The sequence below is a fragment of the Aegilops tauschii genome, chromosome 1 (genome assembly GCF_002575655.3).
Source record: "Aegilops tauschii subsp. strangulata cultivar AL8/78 chromosome 1, Aet v6.0, whole genome shotgun sequence".
NCBI lineage: Eukaryota > Viridiplantae > Streptophyta > Magnoliopsida > Poales > Poaceae > Aegilops > Aegilops tauschii.
The window spans coordinates 425,991,247-426,002,609 of NC_053035.3; positions in this window are offsets into that span (position 1 = coordinate 425,991,247).

Below are 11,363 nucleotides of genomic sequence, written 5' to 3' on the forward strand. Positions count from 1 at the left end.
AAAAAATCAGCGCTGGGTGGGAAAAAACAAAAAAAATAAGGATGTAAATATGAAAAGGGAATTTTATGTGTTTTCAATATAATGATACGTGTATATGAACTAGTAAAACTATAGGTAGAGATTAGAAAACGGATGTAGGACATGCGTTTCAAGAGGAAAATAGAACTGGGCCTGTTAAAAACAAAACCAACCCTGGGCAGTCTACAGCCCAGTTGAAACTTGCTCGACCTGAAAAAAACAATATACGTGCTCAATAAACGAGAGAATTCTGCAAGTACAGACTGATAACTGGGATGCAGCACGGATATTGTTTTTTTATCGTGATAATAAGTGCATGCACTTGTTTAGAGAAAATTGGAGAACTCGGAATTCGAACGGCGGGTGCTTATGCTACCCATGAAATAAAAATCAGGTGCCTGAAAATTCGTTTCGAAACAAATGATTCAGCTTTATATCCACGTCGACCCTTGGCATGATGGTTGGAAGCAAATGCAAGTTCATACCAAAAGATCGTTAACAACAATACCAACTTGCGGACGATAAGGTAGTACAACTACCAATACCAAACTAACTTATAATCTTTTTACTCCTGGCCCTAGTGTTCGTCTGGTAGAAAATCTTGCAGAGGACCAGCTCCCGCTCCTTCTCTTGCTCCAGGTCCCCGAGGTGGTACTGGTGCATCACCCAGTTGGTCCTCTGCTGGTCGAAGTTCTTGTTGGTGTGCAGCACCAGAACCTTTTTTGCTGCCCGTCTTGCCGGCCGTTGACCATCACCGGCAAGGTATTGCCGGTCTTGTGCCACATCGTGTGCATGCCGCACTCCGACTGTATCTTGCGACGCGTCCACGTGCCCCTTTTGAACGCCCTGGAATTGCGCTGGAAGAAATGCTTCCTTAGGCTACTCAGTGTGATACCTGCAGTATTGTGGAATACACGTTTTAGCGTACCTAGTTGGCATTTTCATAACATCTTTGGCATGTTGCAGTCACTTGTTTCACTTTTTATTAACTGTCAAATTGTAATTGCTTCACCAGGTCTGCGTCTAAAAAGAAAAATAGTGCTATAAACAAAGGAATATGTTTGTGCAAGTAGACGGCCGATCGGTGTCTTACCTGGAAGTTTCTCAGGTTGGGTGTAGCATATGCCGTGCTCGCTGTCGATGGTTGGTATAAACAAATCGATGAGAGACTGAAATCTCACGCTGTCAGCACTCACTTTGGCCTCAAGGTGCTCGATCAGCTCCTGATCCGTGGGATCGACCTTGACGCCAGCCGGCAGCACCGGCCAATCCTTCTTCGACTTGCATCGGTAATTCCAGTTATATGGTACTCAATGTATGATCAATCGACTGTTTTAAGTTAATGGTGAAAGATTTCGACAGATAAGTGGTACTCCAAATCTGAAGTCCAGAATACCCGAACACGCCGCCGGGATTCTTGTGTCACCTCACGCGCAGTGTGTTGTCACGTCAATTCAATGTGTGGACATGATGAATAATTTGACCGACATATACTAGTACTGCTACTGTACTACTTACTAGTCGTATTTAGTGTCACAATTTATACATAGGTTTAACTAACAAGTACGCACTTGAAGCCTAACTGATATATATATATATATATATATATATATATATATATATATATATATATATATATATATGGCTTCTGCACAACATCTCCATCATCATTATGAGTACATCCTACGCAAGTGAGTTAGGATGCACTTGATCCCAGGAAGGTATCTATCCTTCAAACCAGAGGAGTGCTTCAAACTAACAACAGTACATAATATCCAACAAAAGAGGGTCGTCCTACAGCAGCAGAATACATGGCTCAGTCTAGATATCAGCACGAATCAAATTGTGCATATTTGCTGTTGGCATGAACCACATCGCCGCATGTCGGGTTTGCAAAAGCCATCCATCGCATGGAAGCTTGATGCCTTTCACACACTGAAGATTATCTGGCAACAAGCTGTGTCGACGAATCTCTGGATATGGTGATCCATGAAACCCATGGTATGATGTGTAAACACAGCCCCCCCTCGCGAATGGAAGTTGCATAGCACAGTAATCATCGCCGGTGATATGATCAATTATTGGTTGGATGATCGGATAATTGAGCCCGAGGAACAAGGAGTGGTTGCCGAGGCTGTAAACCCCCTCCAGTTGAATACACCTGGCCCAACGGAGCTGGGATCTTTCTCGCACGAAGCAGCCATAGCCATCAATGTCACGAATGCCCCACGCATTGTACTGCATGTGGTTTGATGTAATGGTTTGGTCAATTTGGTACGTGTGAATGAGCATCAAATGACCGCCGTCAGCTGAACGAGCGATAAACCACCACCCATCGGCTGGTATGATTCCAGGTCCTGGAATCATGAAGGCCAGCGCATTTGCGTCTGCTGCAACAATTCAAATTGGAGACCAAAAGGACAAAAATAAACAATCATGTTCAGAGTATGTGTGGAATTAAGATTATTATAACAGTGACACATATCATAGACAGAGAATTGCAATGCCGTGGTCATAATCATACCCCAAGTTAAAAAAATAAGCTAATGGCTTTCATATTCTAGCAATATGTCATGGTTCAAACATCATGTAACAATGAGAGGAAAACAGCTATGACAGCACCTACTCATATTCTACCATAGCACTTACTACTACTGTTCTCATATCAACTCTAAGCAATAACATGCGTTGTTATAAAAATCTTGTAAACGAGAGTAACATATAGCAATCATGATGTTATGCTCATAATATGTATTCTAACAATCATTAGATGCCAATTGTTCTCATATCAACTCTAACAATAACATGTGTGGTCATAAAAATCTAGGAAATGAGAGGAACATATAGCAATGATGTGGTTATAGACATGCTATGCATTCTAAATTTGTAACAAATGAACAGGCAGTCGTATTCATAAGGTAAAGATGAGATGAGATAGAACAATAACACGACGATAGATTCCACCAGTATAGGCAGCCAATCTGTGCGTCGACCGCGTAAACGATGCCATCGTGCACTATAGCATCAGACAGAAATGTTGCCTCAACAGGATTGATGATGAGCCATAACCATGTATGGCGACCGGATTCCAGATAGACTAATCCCATGTTGAACAAGGCAATGAGCTTGTAATCCATGTAGTCTTCTGATGGTGTGGGCACTTCGCAGATTACAACTTTCTGCAAACAGAGGTCGAGCCAAAAGCTTGACGCGTCTCGTGCGCAGTACGCAGGAGTGTCCGGTGGGCCGCGAGGCTCGATGGCGGCGGTATCCAACGATGGAAGGGTGATCTCTCGCTGGGTGTAGATATCCACGAGACGCCACGGACTACCGGTGTGGTGGATGAGGACGATCCAGTTGGCCTTCATGCCCGCCCAGTAGTGGCCGCGCATGAAGGACAGGTGGACGGGTAGTGGTAGCATGTCGAGGGGAACCACGGCAACCTCCGTAGGATCGTCAAGTCAATGTCTGGGCCACCTGCGAGGATCGGGCATCAGCAAGCAGGGTGTCTTGAAAAGAGCCGGCTGGTTGCAGACGAGTAGACGGTACAAAGACACCGAGCATGCGGCCAGACGGACGGTGCTGAGTAGGTCCATACGACTACAGATCTGCTCCAAGAGAACATCGGGGAGGGAATTCCAATCGCGGCTCTGCGTGTTAGTCGGTTCTGCCATTGGGGTTTTCGGTGCCTGCGAGCCAGCCGGGAAATGGATTCGGGCGGGCGAGCGAAGAAGCTTCTCCTCGTGTGGCCGAGCAGTGAGCGGGGGTATATGGTACGCGCGAGCTACCAAGGAAGATGGCGCGGGCGAGCGAGCAGTGAGCGGGGGTAAATGGTGTGCGGCCGATGATGGGGAAGAGAGGAGGAAGAAGAAGAGAGGAGGAAGAAGAGTGGAAGACGGGGAAGAAAGTGCATTCAATGTCAATTCTACTAGTACTACTACCAGGATATACCGTCCTTCGGAGTGTAAATAGTTAGACCGATGACATGTGGGTCTACCACAACAGGGCCCATATGTCAGTTAATGGAGGACAGAGGTGCGTAGGCGTATTTGCGGAAGCGTGCTCTACTGGCAAACATGATGGCAGTACTGGGTAAGGCTGATTTAGTAACACCAACACGCTGGTTCAGCTTATTAATTACGTGTCCCATCTGCTGCAGCGTGTATTTTCACTTCACTGTGAAGACTAGTTGAATAGTTCTCTCTGACCGAGATGGGGAATAATGGAACGCGAGGACTTCCTTTCTACAGTATCTCTATGCCTCTATGCTCACTTCACTCATTTTGCTCCGTACATAGTCACTTGTTGAAATCTGTAGAAAGACAAATACTCCGTATTTGGGAACAGAGGGAGGCTTTTACTCTGTACTATTTGGGAACAGAGGGAGTATCACCATATGGAGGGAACAGAGGAAGCTTGAAATATGAACATGTCAATGGGAGGGAGTAAGCCCCATGCATGCATGCATGCAACATGCAACACTCACACGTACACATGGACGCACGCAACACTCACGCACCCATGCGGCACACAACACATGACGCAACACACACGCTCACGCTCAAGTGCTCAACCTACTCCCTACGTCCATGAAAGACTGTACATTTAGAGATTTACACATTGACCAGGGCATAATTAACGCCCAAGAGTAGCAGACTTATGTGTGCATGCGACCATTGAGATAAGAAGATTAAATGAAGGCCGTTGCATGCTGTAATTAAGGATAGACATGTAGCCTATACCTACAGCACAAGTTGGTGCATTAGTCAATCAATATCAATTTAGATTAAAGGCTAAATGCATTGGAAGTGTAGATGTACATCATGTACTACACTCTTTTTTATAGCCGATGTACACTCTTTGTTGGAAGACCGAGGGAGGACACGTGCATGCACTCACATACACAGCCAGGGCGGTTCGCGCGCAAGGGTTGGACTCGTGTCGCGCCTGCGTAAAGTTTTGTTTAACTGATTTATTTGCTCTGCCAACTAACAGATGGGACCCAGAAACCAGGTGACAATTTAACCAGTCAACAAAGTGCCACGTCGACTATGTGGCCGATCAGTAGGGTGCAATACGATGCTCTATGATGAGCTAGTGATCGTATAATTGCCGCAAAACTATATGTAGTGACCGTAAAGAGCGTATTGTTACATACGTTGACCACCAGTGTATTTTTCTCGTTTCAAATTAAGCCATATTAATCGGAAAGGATGCAGTATATATGGACTACTACTACTAGTACTAGTACTGCTTTGATGTGTCCCGTCAACTCGCCGAACGAGGAGAAGCTTGCTTACTACGCCTCTCCCTCACCCACACACGCGGTTGTTCGCAAGATGAGGAGAGGGTTTTGACTACAACACCCTCTCCCTCTCCCTCGCCCTCGCCCTCGCGGTGGACGTGCGGTAGTTCAATCGGTGTCAGATTGCCAGAAGCATATTGTACTGTAGTATCATCATTGTTGGACCTTCCGAAGAGGCGAAGAGTCAACTGCAAGGTTCACACGAGTACGAACTGTTGAACCTCCCGAAGAGGCAAAGAGCCGAGCGCAAGGATTTATAGGAGTTGTCGTCCTATTAGGAGTGTACTACAACTATAGCGAACGATGCTACTGTATGATGCCGTCACGTCACGTATATCCAAAGCTGTGCCACCTTTTTTTTCTCAAAGAGCGTGTTGGAGCCCGTGCAACAACCACACAAGTTGCACGTACACATAACACATTTACTAGTAATAAATTCTAAAGGACAAATGCCAGTATGCCACACAAGTTCATCTCCAATTCATGTGATAAATTTGTGCACGACTAGTCTACATATATTCACAGCGCTACCGTTCACAATTACCGTACTCCACTTACACGTTATAGATGGGCTACATGTCCTCCTCCAGGTTCCAGTCCCAGGTGTTCATGGATGGCACGATCCATAGCGGTGGGCAACGGGAATCATTGTCGCAGCTTTCTAGTCCGGTTCCACACGATGGAGACTCATCCAAGCTGAAGCGGCATAAATCAGGGATAGCGTGTCCCAGCATGACGTTCATCCGGCAGTGCGCACTGAAGACACAACCATGCTTCATGAACGTCAGGCCTTCCGTGTCGTGGACGGAAGGTGGCATCCACTTCACAATGGGGTAGCTGTCCCCGATGAAAAGCAAGTACTCTCCAAGAGTGTTCCTCGGCACCCACGTAGCATCACGGGGGTCGAACTCGGCGCCGTTCATCTGGTACATGCGGCATCCCAGATCTGGACACATGGTGATGTACATAGTCAAGGTCCATGCATAATAATGTTGTGCTCAAATATGGCGGTCAGTAATACTGTGCAGCAAATAGTACTACTCCGGTATAGAGGAAGTAAAATAACCGGCTTATTATATATAGCCACTCTTGGCTACATGGATGAGATAGTAAGACATGGAAAAACAAAAATGGTGTCAGCTAGTGGGTTCAAGTCTTCAAGGGCCTAGCTAGCTATACGCGTCCTCCAAGGTAAAAAGTACTCCTACTAGTACTACAAACTATACTACTAGTACAACAATGAAAGAGAAGGCGAGAGGGTTAAAAAATGGAATACCTGGGTAGATGGTGACGATCCGATCGTGGTAGATTGTGTGACCATGTTGCACATCAGTGGTACCATGGGTAACGACTGCTAAGATAGTTGATCCCAATATGCCAAAGTCAGCTACAAGGCTCCAGGTTAGACCAAATCGCGGATGCAAATGCACATCCAGGATCGGCGATCTTATTTTGATCGGGGGATGACTGGTCCCTGCAAAATAATGGAGTACCGTTAGGGATGCAAATGATGGTTTGTGCATTCCGTTTGTAATCTCCCGTACCGTAGGATGGCAACCAGATGAAACAAGTCCCCTGGCTTGTCACCGCGAAGATGCGGCCTAGATGGCGCACGGTGTCTTCGAACGTGTAGGGTTACAAATCTGCCGCCGCCAACATGCGCCAGCCTCTGCCGTTACTCCCTCTTGCATTGATGGCAATCCGTATGTCAAACACCGCAATGAGATAGTAATCGTCGTAGCCACATCGCTTTGTCGGCAGGTCCGCAATTGCTATCTTCTTCAATCTCATGTAGGCATCATCATACGTATTCAAGCCCAGCCAGTCCGGAAGGCCGATCCCAATGGTGGAGAAGGGGTCTACTGGAACGGCCGCACTGCTGTGGATGTTGTGCAAAATGATGGTGGTATCCGGCCGGAGGTATGCAAGCCAATCTTCGTTGGCACCGACCTAGACCTATATATAAGACGGTTGGCAGCGGAGAAATTACGGGATTGAAATGGAATAACTAAGTACTACATGATCAAACTCCATTACTGACCTGCTCATCGGACAAAATCCGACTACCTCTCAACGTCGGCAACTCTAGCGGAGTCAATGTGCAACCATGGCCAGGGAGCGGTGGACTGTTCGAAGGATTGTCCCATAGAAGAACCTTCTCCTCGAGGACGCATGGAAGACCAACAAGCATGGCCTTTTCCCAAGCCTGTTTAAGCAGCGTCTTGAAAAAGTTGGTGCAGGAAGCACCGAGTCTTGCGGTGGTGAGGACGTCGGAGCGGCGTGCGATTTCTCCCAGAGGATCATCGTCCAAGGTCTCCCAGCCCCAACGAGGAGGAGAACCGCCTGGCGAATCCATGGGTGCAGCGACGAACTGCCTTCTCTTCGGGGGGAGGGGAACTGGCGAGGAGGAGATAAGAGCGTAGTAACCGCAGGGCCTCGTCCCTTCCAACTATAGATCGTTCCTCAGCGAAGGGGTGAGGCTATTATTTACTACTAGTACTAGCATTATGGAACGTTATGGGATTGCATTATACTGTAAATAATAGCACTAGTAAGAAATTTTTGGCACTAGGTAGTAGTTTTTGGCGTGGATTAAGAAATTTTGGGTATGTTTTTGCCATTTTTTGTACACGCCAACTAGTGTCAAAAAACGTCTTACATTATGTGACGGAGGAGTACGTACTCGTACTGTAGCAGTACTAGTACTACTTTTCTCAACTAGTAGTGCGATGTACTATACTTCTAGTCTAGTCTAGTATCGTGCACCAGTTTTGAACTCTTGAATCTCAGGGCCAAGGAGCTACAGTTGGAAGTGGAGGGTACTACTGTTCTCTAGAACCATCGCTGTACTATCAATGCAGGGGAAGTACACCTGCGTAGTGGCCTAGTGGGTACTCTCGGTGCTCTATTCAGCCGCTCCTCTCACGTAGCTGGCCTACTCAGCCGCTCCTCTCACGCACACACTAGCAGCCTGTTTATCAGCGACGGTTACTGCGGGGGCAGAACATTTGAGTTATTTGATACAGCGAGACTAGGCATTTCGCTTCCATTTGTGGAGGTGTAATGGATCTCGTCAAACTTTGTTAGTAGTTCCTTCTTTATGAATGAGATGAAGCAAAGCTTTTTCCTCCATTTCAAAAAAACACGTCAAGAGGAATTTCTTTTATAGTAGAGGCAATAATGGAGTGAAGTCCATGCGTGCAATGCCACAAGCTACAAAGTAGTAGTAGAGAACTTTACGTACAGAGCCCTATTGCACAGTTCCCAATGCCCCGCCAGGCTTTTCCGGCTCCTCGGGCTTAATTGGGAGGCGCTAGTTTAAATATGCTACTAGCTGGAAGCTGCAAGCGAGGTGCGGCTAGGGCGAGCACGCGAGCCACGGGATGCTGGGAAGGAAAACCCGTTCACATGGCTAGGCTGTCCAGTGCACCCAGATTGTGCGGCCGCACGTCCGTTTGACTTCAAAACTCAAACTACCCGTGTAAAATATTGGCTCGCAGCGAAGTGTAGTAGTACTATTTTAAAAAAAAGGCCGCCGTGCGTTCGGCCGGGATCGAACCCAAAAAACAAGGTATACACTCCCGCGACCACTAGTAGTACTCGTTGGAGTACAACGCAACCTAGAATCGCCTTTTGTCGCTAGTAGTACGTACATTGTTCCTTACAAGAAACCCTAATGGTTAATAGTATAGCCAGCTGCTGGCTATAAGCCAGTGCCATGTCATCTACAGCCCATCTTATAGCCAACATGTACAATAATAGATCAAAAGAGTGTACTACTTTTTATTATGTGGCCCACTTCTCATTCTCACAAAATGCCTAGGAGCACGTGCTAGAGCTGGCTCTTCACGAAGAGCCCGCTTACCTTCTCTCTCCTCTTCTCTTTCCTCCAACTAAGCAGAAATATACTAGTTTATTTCTTATAGCCCGCTGACTCAGCTCTATTGTACTTGCTCTAATAATGCAAGAAACCACTAAAATGCCAAGAAACTACTACCACTTGCATACGTGGCAGACTTAAGATAAGACTACCTTATCAACCATTGTACATGCTCTTACCAACAAAAATCCTCGCGTGACCTCCTACCTCCGGCCCGTCCACCTAGTCATCCTCGGCCATGGGACGCAGCTACCGCCACCGGCAGAAGGCGAGGTCAAAACCGCCGGCGGTGCGGAGCCCATGTTGCGATAGCCCGGATGCCAGCTCCGTCCGGCGCTCACGACCGCTAGCTAGCCAAGATAGCTCCGTCCAGCTGCTTGTCTGCAAGGTTTGCTAGCTAGATTGGCACGGCAGCGCGGCGGCTTGCTCGCGCGCGCCGCACTAAGGCCAGCCATCTGGCTCGAGCGAAGGCCAGCGCGGCGGCTTGCTCGCTCGTGAGTCACGCTCGGGCCAGCCTGCCAACCCGTGCGGAGGCCAGCATGGCGTTCGGCCCGTCCGGCGGAGCGGCGGCCAACTCGCTCATCACTGGCGCCACCGATGAACACGTATCAGTACTGTTTGAAGTAATGTCCAGGAAAAATAATGATTTGAGGGGGAATAACAGGATAGAAGGTCAGATGTGGGTCCCTCGTGTCAACGGTCAAACAAAATGTGTTGGTTTAAGCTGCCTCTCAACATGAACGTGTGGGCCAATCCTGTCATAAATGGGTTTAAACGAACCTAATCGGTAGGAGTACTAGGTAGTTTTTGGTGTGCATTAAGAAATTTTGGGTATGTTTTTGCTATTTTTTGTACAATAGATTCTTCCTAGGGCTGGTTGAAAGTGGTAGTTTTTTGTTAAATACTCTACATATTGTAAGTAGGAGTGAAAGTTAAGCTTTGGAAGCCAATAAGCAAGGCTAGTTACATAGTGCATATGTGTACATGATTGAAAGTAAATATCAACCATGAGTGACTAATATCTTGATGGAAAACTCGAAACTATGGAATACTAGGAAAAAAATGCATGGTTGGAAATACTAGCAATGTTCATGTCCGTTGCAACGAATCATAATTAGAATAATACTTATTCACAAACTTGGTACAAAACACTCTAATTTTGATATACATATGTCACTAGAGATATATTATGTTTCAATTAGAATATATTCCTTGGGCTGTTTTGGTGAGGTCAGGGAGGGATGTGGTTGGTTTTAAGATACTAATTATGGGTTTTTCTGCAAATTGGTAGACAAGTGGTATGTTGGTGAGAAAAGGCAACAACTTACCTCACAATCGTTAGATGTAGATCTAATGGTCAGAAACGACGGATGGCAGACACACCAGCATCACCAACTTAGTCTTGTGTAGGAGTACTAGCAAGATCCGTGCATTGCACGGAACATCAAGATGCATTTTTTTATAAAACACTTGTTGTGATTGACCCTTGCGGGAGTAATCCCATGTGTAAAAACTAATGATATCTCGAGAAATATGAGATAAGGTGAAGAGGAGTGGGGTGTGGTGGTGGTTGGTGGTCGGACTGAGCGGAGGCATGGGGATTGACGACGCCGGCAGCGGCCACCAGGCCAGTTTGTTCCAGAGGCTTCCTTTCTTAATTGCTCAACAATGAGGTTTGTTGGAGATAAGGATGAACGAGGGAGGGCCTTGTCTGCAAATGTGGAGAGGGGTGCGGGTATCTTTTAGTTTAATTTCCATCCGTCAAATATAGATCGGACGGTCTATATTGCAAGATGGCACACGTACCATCATCACCAACTCGGTTTTTTATAAGAGAAGAAATATAAATATGGAGATACAAACGTATTATCGATACTTGCTTCCGTAAACTAGCATCTAAATTCTATTCAACGCCTCGGCATGTGGGGCCTTAGCACAATGACTTCTCGACTGTGAAACAAAGATTTTCCCGTCGCCGACAAGGAGGGGATGACGGCGGCGCGCTTTTTGGCTTGCTCTAGTCCTAGTAGTCATACTAGGTGGTCTAAGCACGTGTAGATTTATTCTTTTTCACGTCTCGTGTTTGCCGTACCGCCACGACTGTTGATGAATAGACGGTAAGTTATTCACGGGGAAACCCTTGTTGAGCGTGTTTGCGAG